Source organism: Sciurus vulgaris (assembly GCF_902686455.1).
Source record: "Sciurus vulgaris genome assembly, chromosome: X".
Classification (NCBI taxonomy): domain Eukaryota; kingdom Metazoa; phylum Chordata; class Mammalia; order Rodentia; family Sciuridae; genus Sciurus; species Sciurus vulgaris.
Genome location: NC_136471.1, coordinates 137,602,063 through 137,618,542, shown reverse-complemented (window position 1 = coordinate 137,618,542; position 16,480 = coordinate 137,602,063). Strand labels below are relative to the sequence as shown.

The 16,480-nt window shown below is 54.1% G+C and overlaps 1 protein-coding gene across 2 annotated transcripts in view; it reads right to left on the bottom strand.

Moving 5' to 3' along the window:
- The window catches only part of SLC25A6 (solute carrier family 25 member 6), a 248,017-nt gene that overhangs the window by 75,811 nt on the left and 155,726 nt on the right, over positions 1-16,480 (bottom strand). Inside the window, exon 5 of one of the 2 annotated variants that reach the window (XM_079125014.1) lies at positions 16,214-16,226. The exons of the other annotated variant lie outside the window; for it this stretch is intronic. The gene's annotated coding sequence lies outside the window, so the exon portion shown is untranslated. Of the gene's footprint in view, positions 1-16,213; positions 16,227-16,480 lie in introns of those variants that run through there. 2 annotated transcript variants of the gene reach the window in all.

Genomic DNA, 16,480 nt, shown 5'->3' with positions numbered 1-16,480 from the left:
ACCTCATCAGGGGATCAATCCACTTGAATGGACTACTGGGTGGTGACTGTAGGCAGGTGGCGTGTGGCTGGAGGAGGTGGTCACTGGGGACATCCCTTGGGGACTCTATCCTGTCCCTGGCTCCTTGGGGACTCTGTCCTGTCCCTGGCTCCTTGGGGACTATATCCCGTCCCTGGCTCCTTGGGGACTATATCCCGACCTTGGCTCCTTGGGGACTATATCCTGTCCCTGGCTCCTTGGGGACTATATCCTGTCCCTGGCTCCTTGGGGACTATATCCTGTCCCTGGCTCCATGGGGTTGATATCTGGTCCCTGGTGAGCAGAGCTCTCTCTGCTTCCTGGTGCCACGTCCTGAGCTGCTCTCCTCCTCCAGGCCCTTCCGCCATTTTGTTCTGCCTCACCTGGGCCAGAGCCATGGAGTTGGCCCACCATGGACTGAACCTCTGAGACCATGAGCCCCAGATCGACTTTTCCTCCTCTAATCGTTCTCGCGAGTTCCTTTGGTACAGCAGTGAAGACGTAACTAATGCACAGGTCAACTGGTCGCCCATGGAATTCGCACCAGTGGAATCTCAGGAATCGCTGCTGTCAAACCCGCCCCTCTCCTTGGACACCATGACACCCCATCCAACTCATTCATGGCTCCTGGTTACTGAGAAATCTGAAGCTACCAGAAGGAGCCTCCCCCTCAGCCCACCCACAAGTCTCTGTGTCCACCAGAGGGCTGACCTCCCACCCTGCCCCTCCGATTACCCACCCTCCCCTGGGGCACTCCAGTTCCCTGCCTCCCCTCTGAGGCAAGTCCTGGTATTAATCTGGGTTGCCAGAGACGCAGAACCAACAGGAGTCAGAGAGACAGAGGCAGAGAAGTGGACAGAGACTAGACGGATGTAGGTAGGGAGGTGAGTGGTAGATCCGTGGATCAGCGATAACAGGCGACAGCTAGAACACACATAGATACACAGGTAGACCTGCAGGTAAGCAGAAGATTTATAGAAAATGGAACCCTAAGAGGTGGAGAGAGATGTAGAAAGATAACAGACACATAGAGGATACACGGAAGGATGGTGGAGGGCTTGGTAGGTGGACTGGATATATGTACATAGGTAGGTGATCAATAGATGATAGAGATGTAGATACATAGATAGATGATTGATAGACGGAGACTCTGTCCTGCAGGTTTTCTCTGCACTGTGGCATCTGGGGCTGGGGGTTCTCTGTGCTGGGCTGTGCTGTGCACTGCAGGCTGTGGAGCAGCGTCTCTGGGCTCCACACACCAGGCCAGGAGCAGCCCCATCGAGGGTGTGACAGCCACCTAGACAGACAGAACTGGGAGATGATAGATAGGTGATAGATAACAGATAGATGATAGATAGATCATAGATAGATAGATGTAATAGATCAATGCATAGGTAAATAGATGAGACATAGATAATAGAGACCTACTAGGTAGATGGATAGATGTATATACAGAATAGATACATAGAAGTTACACAGATGGACAGACAGATTGGTAGGTAGATACATGATAGACAGGTAGGCAAGTCTATGATGGATAAATGAAGAATAGAGATACATAGATGAAGGAAGATAGATGATTCATAGATACATGGTGTGGATACAGATGATGAAGAGATTGATAGGAGGTGGAAGATTGGTGGCTAGATGATGGATAGAGGTAGATTAATAAATGATTAATAGACACATGATTTGTAAAGGACAGATGCATACATAATTACATGGACAGATGATTGATAAAGATAGATGATCAATATGTGCAGAGAGAGGAATAAGGATAGCTGACTGATAAATGAATAATAGTGATGAAGAGATGATTGATAGATACATGATAGATGTCAAACAGACCTTGATAGATGACTGATAAATGATATAGATAGACGATAGAGGATAGATAAAGGGTAACCATAGATAAATGACAGATACAGATAGTAGATCTATGTAGATATCATGGCCAAATAGATGACAGAAACAACTAGATGATGAGTGGATAGATGAATGGATGGATAGATAGATGGGCGGGTGGGTGTGTGGATGGATGGAGAGATGGATGGATGGATGGATGGATGGATGGATGGAGAGATGGATGGATGGATGGATGGATGGATGGATGGATGGATAGATAGATGATGGATGGATAGATGGGCGGGTGGGTGTGTGGATGGATGGATAGATTGATGGATGGATGGATAGATGAATGGATGAATAGATAGATGGGCGGGTGGGTGTGTGGATGGATGGAGAGATGGATGGATGGATGGATGGATAGATAGATGATGGATGGATGGATGGATGGATGGATTGATGGATGGACGGATGGGCAGGTGGGTGTGTGGATGGATGGATAGATTGATGGACGGATGGATGGACGGATGGATGGATGGATAGATAGATGATGGATGGATAGATAGATGGGTGGGTGGGTGTGTGGATGGATGGATAGATTGATGGACGGATGGATGGACGGATGGATGGATGGAGAGATGGATGGATGGATGAATGGATGGATAGATGACAGATGATAGGTGATAGTTGATATAGACAGACTATAGATGACAGACGTAGATGATAGATAGGGAATTGATTGAATAGAGGAGAGAGAGAGAGAGAGGGAGGGAGGACAGGTGGGTAGGTCTACATTCCCAAGCACACCTTCGTGGTTGTGTCCTGACCCACCATGGGGACCCAGACACATTTGCTGAATGTGCAGACCCTCCAGGACCCTCCAGGACCCTCCCTGGAGCTGCTGGAAAGTGGCGACCCCTGTCTCCCCTTGTGCGCAGCGTTCCTGCGGCCGTCAGCATCAGGCTGTAAACGTCCCTCCCCGCCGGCCTGGCCTCGCGCGGGTGATGCATTCCCCGCTCCATTCCTTTCCTCTCTCAACCCATTAACTTGCTGTGGCCGCTAATGGGAGACAGCTCTCTCCAGGGGGCGGAGCCTTTCTGAGCTCTTGTTAACATGTGTTTCTGGAGCTGGCTCTGATGAGGTGCTAATAAGATACAGTGGGGGCAGAGGAACCCGACGTTTTGGGGTCACGTTGCTGTAATATACTACCCTAATCTCATGGGGCTTTCATGTGGTGCTCTGCAGGAATGCGCGGGGCCCGCCGCCCCCAGCCCTCTGCATGTGCCCCCAGCCCGGGACGCAGCCTGCATCTGATTTCCTGAACTTGGTCCATGCCGGAATCACATGCCCAGAAAATGCGGCTGCCTGGCCTTTCCTTTTCCTGTTGGTTGGGTGCAGGGGATGGGATCAGACCCCAGAAGGCCAGGCAAGTGCTCCTCCACCGGGTACCTCCCCAGCCCTAGACTCAGCTTGTTCTTAGCTTTCCGCCGTCTTCCTCCAGATCCTGAGTTAAGAGAAGCTCTGGAAACTTCCTGCTGGGCGCCGGCTTTGATCTCAACACAGGCTGCTCCACCCAGGGGTGCAATGCCCAGGCCTCTCATTTCAAAATGGCGGCCGGATCTGCTTTGCCGGCTCTTCCCGGGGATTGGAAGAGAAAACCCGAATCCCCTGAGTGATCTGGGGATCTTGCTCCTTCAAAAACTCACTTGGGATTTCCTTTTGTGCTTCAGAGCGGGGGTAGGCTTGAAGGGGGCAGAACCGACAATCCCCAAATAGCATGGACTGGCTGGGGTGGAAAATGGCTCTACTCCGTAACCCTGAAAACCCGCCGTGAGTGAGAACAGACTTCCCGAGCTGGAGTGAGCTGGGAGTGTCAAAATCGAAACCTCCTGGTGGGATAGAAATTTTTTTTTTTTTTTTTTTGGTAAAACTACTTAATTCTCTTATGACCGTGTTTTCTAAATTGGGGAAAACTGTGCATAATAGGAAATTTTCCATCAGAACCATTTCTAGGAGCAGACTTAGTGGCAAGAAGCCCATTTGCTTAGTGGTGCAAACCCCCGGTGCCATATAGCTCCACAACTTCATCTTCTTCTCAGTGAGCACCCGATCTCCACTAAGCACCGAGTTTCCTGTAAGACCCAGAGTCATGGGCGACCCTCTGTCCACCAGTGATCACTGCTCAGGAGACCTTTTGGCAAATTTCAAAGGAAAATGTGAACGCAGTCTTTGATCTGGCGCATTGGCGTGATGACTGTCCCCACCGCGCCAAGGGTTTTCTGGGCTACCACAACAGAGTGGTGGAAACTTCATACCTTAAAACATCAGGACGTTATCTTATAATGGTCCTGCAGACCACAAGTCTGAGGTCCAGTGTCACAGGGCTGAGCTCCTCCACGGGCTCCAGGAGGCTCCCTCCCACCTCTCCAGCTCCTGGGCTCCAGGCGGCCCTGGGCTGGTGGCCCCAGCCCTCCAGCCTCTGCCTCCGTCTCCACGTGGCTCCTCCTCTGTGTCTGTGTCTCCTCTTCTGTCTCTTGTGAGGACACGGCCATGGCCTCAGGGCCACCTGACCAGGAGGGGCTCCTCTCAGGGTCCTGCACTCGCTGCCTCTGCAGAGACCCGTGTCCACACCAGGTCCCCTTCACAGGTTCTGGGTCCAGATGTGGACAGGACCAGCCTCTTTCCATGGTGTCCAGCTGCCTCCACAGGCTCCAGGAGGCTCCTTCCCGCCTCTCCAGCTCCTGGGCTCCAGGCGGCCCTGGGCTGGTGGCCCCAGCCCTCCAGCCTCTGCCTCCGTCTCCACGTGGCTCCTCCTCTGTGTCTGTGTCTCCTCTTCTGTCTCTTGTGAGGACACGGCCATGGCCTCAGGGCCACCATGATCCAGGATGAGTCCTCTCAAGATCCTTTGCTAATCACATCAGCACAGACCTTATTTCCAAGTACAGTCCCATCCTGAGTTTCTGGCTTGACACAAACTTACATCCTATGAAAATTCCTGTCACCTCTCATCATGTTCCACCTTCTCGGAGAGTCCCCGTGCGCCATGATGTCCCAACCCTCTGAAGTTTGGAGAACTACCATAGCTCAAGGGAGACTGTGACCGTGGTCATCGTGGACAAGTGCCTGGGGGCTTCTGGGAGTTGCCTTTAATTAATTTGCAGGCAATTGTGTGTCTTGGGTCTCGTTGGCTTCGTGGCTGAAAGGAAGCTTTGGGTGTCTCTGGTGGGTCCTTCCAAGTCGATCCCTGGAGGATTGGTTCTAGAATCCCACAGTGTGGACAGGGATAACCCCTGTGGGGTTGTTATCGGGATGGATCAGGGTGATCTCATCTGGGCTGAGGAAATTCCTCCGCCCGGGTCCCGCACGGGATGCGCTTTCCTTTCATCCCTATCAAGCACTTTTCCTGCAGGATGGATAAAATCTGACTTCCACACGTGGCTGCTTTTCAGCACCCGTCTTCGCGTCTTTCAGGGAAAACGCCGTCGTGTCTGCTTCTCCCTGGGCCACACGCTCCCACTCCGGGCTACCTCCCCCCTGGCTTCCGGACTCTCTCACGGGGGTGGGAAGCCTTGAAATTTTACGTGGGTGCTGAGGATCTGAGAGAGTAGGATGTGAGCGTGTTTATGCCCCTTCTGATATTTGACATTCGGAATTTCTCTTTTTTTTTTTTCCAATTTAGGGATTTCAGCCACGGTGCTTTGAGTGAGGGCTGGTGGGCTGACTGATTGACTGATTGACTGAGGAGTACAGTTGACATCAAGCGCTGATTCTGAATGGCCTTAATCATGCACGCACGTCACACTTCCGAGAAGGTTCCAAGAAGAAAGGCACGTCTGATTATAAATTTAATTTCCCAGTGCCACGTATTCGGGAATGGTAATTGCCAGGTCTGCATGCCTAAAAACAGGGTGGCTGTCCATCTTCCAAAGGAGACGTCCTTTGCTGAGCCTTACTGGGCTTCAGGGGAGCATGGTCACAAATCAGCACAGATCAGACACAATCAGGAAATGCCAGACAACTTCCATCCAAGGGTCGAATTAATCCACACCTTCCTATTTACTTTGGATTTACCAAGACCCATGGGAAGAGCCATTAAAATAAAGCTTCCTGGGTCTCCAGGAGAAACAGCTCCCGTGGGTAAGCACGGGAAAATTCCGGAGAGACGTGTCAATCACGCTGTGATTGGCGCTCATTAGGCAGCTGTTGGAGTCCACCACAGCACATAAGGTGCTACTCAGAGACGACTCTTTGTCACTGCCTTGGTTCATTTCAAAAATGACCTTCCTCTGCCCAGTAGCTGGGATCACCAAAAGTGTCGGAAAAGTGAGAGATCCAGGCTAAGGTATCATCCAGCGTGACTTTGTCATTCATTTGAATGATCAAAATACTTAAAAAGAACGACTTAGAAGAGGAAGGAGTTATGTCAGGTCACGGTATCAGAAGATTCTGTCCATGGTTGGCCAATTACAAGGCAGAATCAATATGGCGGAAGGGTACGGTGGGGAAAGCTGATTAGCTCATGGCAGGTGGGAGGCAGAGACGGGGAGAAGGGACCAGACCGAAGATAGACGATGCAGTACATGCCCCAGTGACCTACTTCCTCCATCAAGGTCACAACCCGCAGTAGTCCATCCAGCCGTCCGTGGATGAGTCCATCGGTCATGAAGTGGTCTCCGCCCAACGACCTAACGCATTTGGAAATGATCCGTCAATCAAACCCACAGGCACGAGATTGGGGCGATTTAGCAACCAAATGTTGAGTGACATCCTTTGCTTTGGGAGTCTTTGGAGGCGTCTTCCCCTCTTACTTCCCACCCCGTAAATCATCATGGTCTTCTAAAAATGAAGAGGGAGACCCAGAAACCAGGAGCCCCGGCTGTAAGTTTGCTTCTGCAAAAATAACCCTGAACCCCACCCTGACCTTTGGCTTAGAAACCAAAACCCGATGAGGAAACAGGGCTGTGCCTCGTGTGTCAAGGTAGGACCCCAACACCTTTCCAAGAGCCAGACCAGGGGATGACTCGGGAGGTGCCATCGACTCCTTCCAGATTCCCAGAGCTCCAGGGGAAGGGGATGTGGGACTCCAGGCTGGGAGTCTGCAGGGGAAGAAGCAAGTCCAGAAACAGCCCCGTGTGGACAGTCTTGTCTGTAAAGAGGAAACAGCCTGGGGCGGGAGACGTCTGGGGCTGCAACCAGAAATGACCACAGAGAAGGTGGCGTGAAGGTGGACACACGTTCTCCACAGCGATGGGGGCCAGCAGTCCAGCAGCCTGGAGCGGGCAGGGCTGAGCCCCTCCACGGGCTCCAGGAGGCTCCTTCCTGCCTCTCCAGCTCCTGGACTCCAGGCAGCCCTGGGCTGGTGGCCCCAGCCCTCCAGCCTCTGCCTCCATCTCCACATGGCTCCTCCTCTGTGTCTCCTCTTCTGTCTCTTGTGAGGACACGGCCATGGCCTCAGGGACACCCTGCCCAGGAGGAGCTCCTCTCAGGGTCCTGCACTCACTGCCTCTGCAGAGACCCATGTCCACACCAGGTCGCATGCACGGATTTGGGGCAGAGCATATCTTTCGGGGTGAGTCCTCCCACCACTGACCACACGGTCCTGCTCTGAGGGATTGGGGTCACCACGCACACTGCTCAGAAAGGTTCCCACTTGCTGTGGTTTCAACGTCTCCAAAGTCCTTCTGTTGGAGGCTGAGTTCCTAAAATGATACACCAACGGTAGTGGGACTGTGGAACCTTCTGGGAGGTCTTCTTGTTTAGATGAGGTCCTGAAGGTGGAGCCCGTGCTATGGGATTGGTGGCTTTTTAAGAAAGGGGAAGAGACACAGGTGGCACACTTGGCCTTTCCCGCCAGGTGATGCCCTCCGCCATGTTATTGTGGAGTAAGAAGACCTCACCAAATCCTAGCACCATATTGTGGACTTACCAGCTTCCAGAACCATGAGCTAAATAAACCTCCAGACTTTATAACTTAATCAAACGTCAGGCAGTCTCCTATAGCAACAGAAAATGGACTAAGACACTGCTCCTCAAAGATAGACGGAAGCTGTGATCCAAAGCAGGGTGGGGAGGACTTTCACGTCATTCAATCGCGGACATGCCTGACTTTTCCTGGAGCCCGGGTTTCCCACTGGGCCTAGTGTCCTCCTAGCAAGAGAAAGCATTGCCTGCATAGAAGGGGAGATGGGGGACATCAGGTCTTGGGAGACAGGACATGCTAAAATCTGTGTTTCTTCACCTAGCATGATAGTCTCTACCTCTATCCATTGACCAGCAAATGCCATCATTCCATTCTTGAGGGCTGAGTAATACTCCATTGTGCATATGCACCACATTTTCTTTATCCATTCATCTGTTGAAGGGCACCTAGGTTGGTCCCATAGCTTAGCTATTGTGAGTTGAGCTGGTATAAACACTGATGTGGCTGTGTCACTGTAGGGTGCTGATTTTAAGTCCTTTGGGTGTAAATTGAGGAGTGGGCTAGCTGGGTCACATGGTGGGTCCATTCCAAGTTTCCTGAGGAATCTCCACACTGCTTTCCAGAGTGGCTGCACCATTTTGCATTCCCAGCAGCCACGTGTGAGTGGACCTTTTCCCCACGTCCTCGCCAACACTTATGGTTGCTGGTCTTCTTGATCATGGCCATTCTGACCGGGGCGAGACGGCATCTCTGTGTAGTTTTGATTTGCGTTTCTCTAACTGCTACAGATATTTAACATTTTTTCACATATTTGCTGACTGATCTATTTCTTCTGTGAAGTGTCTGTTTCGTTCCTTAGCCCGTTTATTAATTGTGGTTTTTTTCTTTGTTGGTGTTAAGTTTTGCAAGTTGTTTTTACACCCTGGAGATGGGTGCTCTGTCTGCGGTGCGTGTGGTATAGATTTTCTCCCACTCCGTCGGCTCCCTCTTCGCATCACTGGTGCTTTCTTTTGCTGAGAAGCAGCTCTTTGGTTCGATTCCATCGCCTTGATTGATTCTTGATTTTGCTTCTTGCTCTTTAGGGGTCTTGTTGAGGACGTCGGGTCCCAGGCCGACGCGGGGAAGATCTGGGCCTGCTGTTGCTTCTGGTAGTCGCAGGGTCTCTGTTCTATGGGTCTCTGGGTCTAAGTTTTTGATCCACTTTGAGATGAGTTTTCTGCGGGGTGAGAAATAAGGGTTGACTTTCATTTCGTTAGATGTGGATTTCCGGTTTTCCCAGCACCATTTGTTGAAGAAGCTATCTCTCCCTCGATGTACGTTTTTGGCGCCTTTGTCTAGTAGGAGACGACTGTATTCATGTGGGTGTGTCTCTGTGTCTTCTATTCTGCACCCTGGGTCTACCTGTCTGTTCTGGTGCCAATGCCATGCTGATTTTATTTCTGTAGCTCTGTAGTATAGTTCGAGTCTGATACGGTGATGCCTCCCGCTTTCTCAGATCTCGCTCTGGATGGCTTTGGCTGTTCTGCCTCTCTTATTTTTCCGAATGAATTTCATGACGGCTTTTTCTATGTCTATGAGGAAGGTCATTGGGATTGCATTAGGAATTGCATTGAATCCGGATGGTACTTCTGGTCGTGTGGCCATTTTGACCAGATTAACTCTGCCTATCCAGGAGCGAGGGGAGGTCTTTCCACCTTCTGAGGTCTTCTTCGATTTCTTTCTTTAGTCTTCCGCAGTCTTCATTGTAGAGCTCTTTCGCCTCTTTTGTTAGATTGAGTCCCACGGATTCGAATCCATTTTATTTTTGGGGACTCCTATGAACGGGGAAGTGTTTTTACTCTCTCTGTCAGCGAAACCCAAAAACCGCAAAAAGGTCAGATGTTCTCTCCGATCTGCGGATGCTAATTCAGACTAAGGGGGAGGAATAGGGAAGAAGAGAATTGCTTTAGATCAGGTAGAGGGGAGTCAAGGGAGGGAAGGGCGTGGGGCAGGAAGGACAGTAGAGTGGACGGAGGTGATGACTCATGTGCACGCGTGACTGCGTGACCACGTGATCCTGCAACACGGATAATCAGAAAGATGAGAGAGGACCCTCCATTTAGGTCTGAGCTATTAAAATGCATGAGTGCGTGCTACTGTCAGGGACAACTCATTAGAAGCCATTAAAAAAATAACCATAAATCTGTATTATCGCACAGCCCGGGACTAATGGGCGGGAGGGAGACGCAGCCACAGAGACGGGCAGGTGCGGAGTAGATTTTTATGAAGGCGGCGGGAATTTCCCCCGGTCTTTTAAGCGTCTTAACATATGCAAGACACAGACAATGGGTCTTCCGGGGCCTCTCGGGTCTCGTTCAACCCAGATAACTCTGTTAGTCGAGTAATTGAAATACGATATCACGGGAGGCTTTGCCATTCTCCGTCCCCTGAACGAGCCTGCTTGAGTGAGTATTTACAGCCTCTGTGATCAAGGCGCACGGTTGAGCACCGCGCGAAGAGGGGTCACGGAAGAAACCAGCCCAGCCAGCTCCCCCAAGAGAGAAGCCCCGGGGAGCACTCCGCGAGGTCAGGGTGAGAGACGGGGACTCGCGCCCGGGACAAGAAACGGCTCCGCCGACAGTCCCATCTCCTGCCTCGACTGGCCGGGCTGCCCCATCTTCTGGAGACGGGGTCCGGGTGTCTGCTCGGAGGCGGGCGGGAGGACACACGCCAGGGGACCCAGCTCAAGGCCAGCTTTTCGGGGGTGCTTCCGTCCCTCCATGGCCCCCAACTCCAACACAAGGAAGGTCTCGCTAGTCTGGAACATGCTGGACCCATCAGTGAAAGGAATAGCCATTTAAGGCAGAGGGTCCGAGGCAGACCTCCTGAGGATCGTCGCTGAATGTCTGACCCTGAGTCTCCAGGAAACAAGGCGCTAGTTACTCAAGGGACAATCCGTGGACCAAGCCTTCTGCTGTGACCAGGATGACCTTAGAAACCTCTCAGACCGTGAGGAGCTCACCTGAGTGATGGTTCAGGTCAACTTTTATTGTTTCGGTGATTAAAATATCTGGCGAGAACAATTAGAAGAGGAAAAGCTTACCTGGGGCTCAGGTGTCAGAGGCTCAGTCCATGGTGGGCAACTCCATGGCTCTGGCCCAAGGTGAGGCAGAACAAAATGGCGGAAGGGCCTGGAGGAGGAGAGCAGCTCAGGACGTGGCATCAGGAAGCAGAGAGAGCTCTGCTCACCAGGGACCAGATCTAAACCCCATGGAGCCAGGGACAGGATATAGTCCCCAGGGAGCCAGGGACAGGATACAGTCCCCATGGAGCCAGGGACAGGATATAGTCCCCAAGGAGCCAGGGACGGATACAGTCCCATGGAGCCAGGGACAGGATATAGTCCCCAAGGAGCCAGGGACAGGATATAGTCCCATGGAGCCAGGGACAGGATACAGTCCCCATGGAGCCAGGGACAGGATATAGTCCCCAAGGAGCCAGGGACAGGATATAGTCCCATGGAGCCAGGGACAGGATACAGTCCCCATGGAGCCAGGGACAGGATATAGTCCCCAAGGAGCCAGGGACAGGATATAGTCCCAAGGAGCCAGGGACAGGATATAGTCCCCAAGGGATGTCCCCAGTGACCCAGTCCTCCAACCACACCCCACCTGCCTTGAGTTACCACCTGGTTTATTTGGGCTCATGGTTTCAGAGGTTCAGTCCATGGTGGACCGACTCCATGGCTCTGGCCCAAGGTGAGGCAGAACAAAATGGCGGAAGGACCTGGAGGAGGAGAGCGCACATCATTTTCTTTTCCTATAGAAACTCGAGGTCCCCTACAAAACTCCAGAATCTTCTCTTGCTCCTGGAGAGCAAATCCCTGGAAGTGTGGGTGATTCCTTTAACCTCAAACCAGATCACGGCATCGTCACGGTGGCCAAAGAGAAGCCAGGCGTGCACGAACATGAAGGCGTCCATTCAGGTCCATCCCAGAGGGACCAATCCAAAGATTGGAGTCAACACACAGTTCCCCCAAATAGAGCTGGTGGCATGGATGTTTATCTAAAAGCGATGTTTTTCATTCTGGAAGGATCACTCTTAAGGTGTAGCTATGAGGGGTCCCCCAAAAGCTCATGCGTAAGACCACGCAAGAATGTCCAGAGGTGAAATGATTGGGTTATGAGAGGTGTCACCTACTCGAGATTAATCCACTTGAATGGACTAACTGGGTGGTGACTGAAGTCAGGTGGGTGTGGCTGGAGGAGGTGGCCACTGGGGACATGCCTTGGGGACTATATCCAGTCCCTGGCTTCTTGGGGACTATATCCAGTCCCTGGCTCCTTGGGGACTATATCCCGTCCCCGGCTCCTTGGGGACTATATCCCGTCCCTGGCTCCATGGGGACTATATCCTGTCCCTGGCTCCTTGGGGACTATACCCCGTCCCTGGCTCCATGGGGACTATATCCTGTCCCTGGTTCCTTGGGGACTATATCCTGTCCCTGGCTCCATGAGGTTTATATCTGGTCCCTGGTGAGCAGAGCTCTCTCTGCTTCCTGGTGCCACGTCCTGAGCTGCTCTCCTCCTCCAGGCCCTTCCGCCATTTTGTTCTGCCTCACTTTGGGCCAGAGCCATGGAGTCGGCCCACCATGGACTGAACCTCTGAAACCACCAGCCCAAATAAAGCTGATACAGTCCAGTGGGTATTGAAGTGATGGTCAAGTGGCGTTCTCTGGAAAGGTCAGCTAGTGCCGGCCACTTCGAGGAATGCCGAGGACTTTCAGCCCCGCGAGTCACCTTCCCTCAATTTCGCTAGAGATGTTCACCAGGACGTTTTGCCAGATGCACGTTAAGCTTCCTGCTTTGGGGACGGGTCAGAGGACACACCAGCAGAGTGGCCATGTCCCCTCGGCGACTTCTCTCCCCATCTGTCGTGAGCACCGTGTCCAGTCTTCCCATTGGTTTTATTCTTTGCATAAATGACATGGACGCTCTCTCCAAGCCACGTTCAGTGCCCAGGGCCCTCCCCAGGGCCATGTCCCTCTGTCGTGACGGAATCGCAGGGAGACGGGGCCATCGGGGTGACAGGACCTGGTTGATCTGACTTGGTTTCTGGAGGGGCCTTGGGGACCTGGAAGGCGCGGCAGGACACTGCTGCGCGTGCACACACGGCGTTTTCTAGAAGGTCTCTTTATTGACAGAGAGAGGACTTTGGGAAGCTCTTTGCTGCACGGTGGTGACTTCCTCCATGACGGGTCAGCCCACGTCCTGGAACCCAGGTTCCATGCCTTCGGAGATGGACGGCGTCAGAGAAAGGGCGCTCGCCGTCCTGAGGGACTGAATAGGACGTGGACGTCCCTGGACACTGTCCTCTCTCCATACGGGATCGGGGAGTGGACGTCCCTGGACACTGTCCTCTGTCCATACGGGATCGGAGAGTGGACGTCCCTGGACACTGTCCTCTCTCCATACGGGATCGGGGAGTGGACGTCCCTGGACACTGTCCTCTGTCCATATGGGATCGGGGAGTGGACGTCCCTGGACACTGTTCTCTCTCCATATGGGATCGGAGAGTGGACGTCCCTGGACACTGTCCTCTCTCCATATGGGATTGGAGAGTGGACGTCTCTGGACACTGTCCTCTCTCCAAACGGGATCGGAGAGTGGACGTCCCTGGACACTGTTCTCTCTCCATACGGGATCGGGGAGTGAACGTCCCTGGACACTGTCCTCTCTCCATACGGGATCGGGGAGTGAACGTCCCTGGACACTGTCCTCTCTCCATACGGGATCGGGGAGTGGACGTCCCTGGACACTGTCCTCTCTCCATATGGGATTGGAGAGTGGACGTCTCTGGACACTGTCCTCTCTCCATACGGGATCAGAGAGTGGACATCCCTGGACACTGTTCTCTCTCCATACGGGATTGGGGAGTGGACATCCCTGGACACTGTTCTCTCTCCTACGCAGAGTCAGGACGTGGGCGTCTCTGGGCATCACCCGTCGCCCACGTGGGTCAGACACGGACATCCCTGGAGCATTGTCCAGTCTCCCATGTGGGCATGGAAGGTGGTCATCTCTGGGACGTTATCCTGTCTCCCATGTGGGACCTGGACGCAGGAATCTCTGATCATCATCCTGTCTCCATGCGGGTCAGACGTGGACATCCCTGGGCATCATCCCGTGTCCATGAGGAGGTCAGGACATGGGCTTCCCTGAGGCACCAGCTGCGCGCACTCCTCCGGGCGGGAGCTGATCCACGTCTGTCCCTCTGCCGGACACTGTGAGTGGCTGGACGGCTCTGCTTTCCTCCCTGGGCTGGGCAGTCCGTCCTTGCTGGCCATCCCTGCACGTCAATCCTCATCTGTTGAACGTTTCCAGGGCCGAGTGACCGGCCGCCCCGTGAAAGCCGGTATTCATGCGCCTCTGGGGTCCATCGTGCGCCCTGCTGGCCGGGCCTGCTAATCCCCGTGGCCCAGGCCTTTCCGCACCGGCCTCCGCGCTTCCCCAGGCTGCCCGCAGGCCAGCAAGAACAACGACGTGTCCACTCGCCGCCAAGCTCTCTGCCCTCCGCACTTGCCCACCCCAGGGTCAGAGAGCAGGCAGTGACTCTCCAGGATCCCTGGAGACATTTCCCTTCTCCATGTCCAGCTCCTGGGCTGGGCAGCAGGTGCTCACTGGCCATGGCAGAACCTTCTCCCCGTCCACGTGCCTCCCTGCCCCTCTGAGCCCCTTAGGTGTCGGGCCTGACCAGACGGCCCTGCGCCCTGGGATGACTTAGCACGGTCCACGGGGTGACCCCGGGACCAGGCCCCAGAGAGTCCACTTTAAAACAGCAGAGCTGCAGCTCAGGAAGCAGGGCTTGGTTCCAATGCCGGCACTGAAGGGTCCCCTTCTACGGCCAAGGGCTTTAACGTCTGGTCAGGTAGAGGACCCCGCACGAGAGAGTCCACCAGGGGCCCGAGGGGCGTTGCTCAAGTCAAAATCCAAAACGTCTCTGCACTGTGGCCTCTGGGCTGGAGGTTCTCTGTGCTGGGCTGTGCTGTGCACTGCAGGCTGTGGAGCAGCGTCTCTGGGCTCCACACACCAGGAGCCAGGAGCAGCCCCACCCAGGGTGTGAGAGCCTCCTAGACAGACAGAAGTGGTAGATGACAGATAGATGATAGATAGATAGATAGATAGATAGATAGATAGATAGATAGATAGATAGATAGATAGATAGATAGATAGATAGATGATTGATAGATAGATGATAGACAGATGACAGCTGGATGGACAGGTGACAGATAGAGACTCTGTCCTGCAGGTTTTCTCTGCACTGTGGGTATCTGGGGCTGGGGGTTCTTTGTGCTGGGCTGTGCTGTGCACTGCAGGCTGTGGAGCAGCGTCTCTGGGCTCCACACACAGGGGGCCAGCTGCACCCACACACACACCCTGGTGGAACAGACCTAATATCTGCAAACGCTGCCAAGCATCCTTGGGGGGATGGGGAATAGCCCCCAGTGGACGGTTCCTGCTGTGACGCACTTTCTGAGGGCACAAGAGGCCGAGACCCCGGCTCCAGGTTCTCTGGTCCCCGAGCTTTCCAGCAGCCGGCCACACTTCGCAGCCTGGAAGTCCGTGGAGGGCGCAGGTCCCAGAGAGAAGCCTTTAGAAGCAGCTTCTCCTCTTTGCTTCTGATGTTTGAATCACACTTTTGCTGCAAGATATCACACACCGAGGGGCAGGCCCGGGACTGCAGCCGGCCGTCCCGCCTCCGCTTCCCGGTCGCACGGGGAGGTGATGCAGGGGGGCAGACCCCCGGACGGGCCTGGGTCTGTGCGGAAGCCCGGTGCCACCCGGTGGAAGAAAGCGGCCCTTTTAGATGCCCACAGCCCGGCCTCTGTGCGTCCTGAAGGGCCGCACGCGGCACTGAGCACGAACACTTCCTCTCTTCTTCTTCGTCCCCCAAACAATCACCTCTTCAGCCAACGCCACTCCTGGCTCCGCCCGCGGTGGCCGAGTCGTTAATTACGAAACCGGAACACAGAGCAGCCTCAGTGCCGGCCGGCGGGGGAGCCGGGGCCTGGCTGGGCAGCGGGGTCTGGAAGGGGCCCTGTGGCTGCAGAGGGGAGAGGCCAGGGAGGCGGGCAGAAAAGGCAGCTCCATCCCCTCCTCGCCCTGGGGCCCGGCAGCCAAGGGGGCCTCGGAGGGAGACCTTTCCATGAGGATGGATCCCGCACCGGCCCGAGGCCTCAGCTTGCCTTTCCCGCATGCAACGCTTCCATAACCCAGCCCCGGGAAGAGGCCGGCCTCCAGAGCTGGGTCACTGCGGACACCCCTTGGGGACTACATCCCGTCCCCGTCTCCCTGGGGACTACATCCCGTCCCCGTCTCCCTGGGGACTATATCCCGTCCCCGGCTCCCTGGGGACTATATCCCGTCCCCGGCTCCTTGGGGACTATATCCTGTCCCCGGTTCCTTGGGGACTATATCCTGTCCCTGGCTCCTTGGGGACTATATCCTGTCCCTGGCTCCTTGGGGACTATATCCTGTCCCTGGTTCCTTGGGGACTATATCCTGTCCCTGGTTCCTCGGGGACTATATCCTGTCCCTGGCTCCTTGGGGACTATATCCTGTCCCTGGTTCCTTGGGGAATATATCCTGTCCCTGGTTCCTTGGGGACTATATCCTGTCCCTGGCTCCTTGGGGACTATATCCTGTCCCTGGCTCCTTG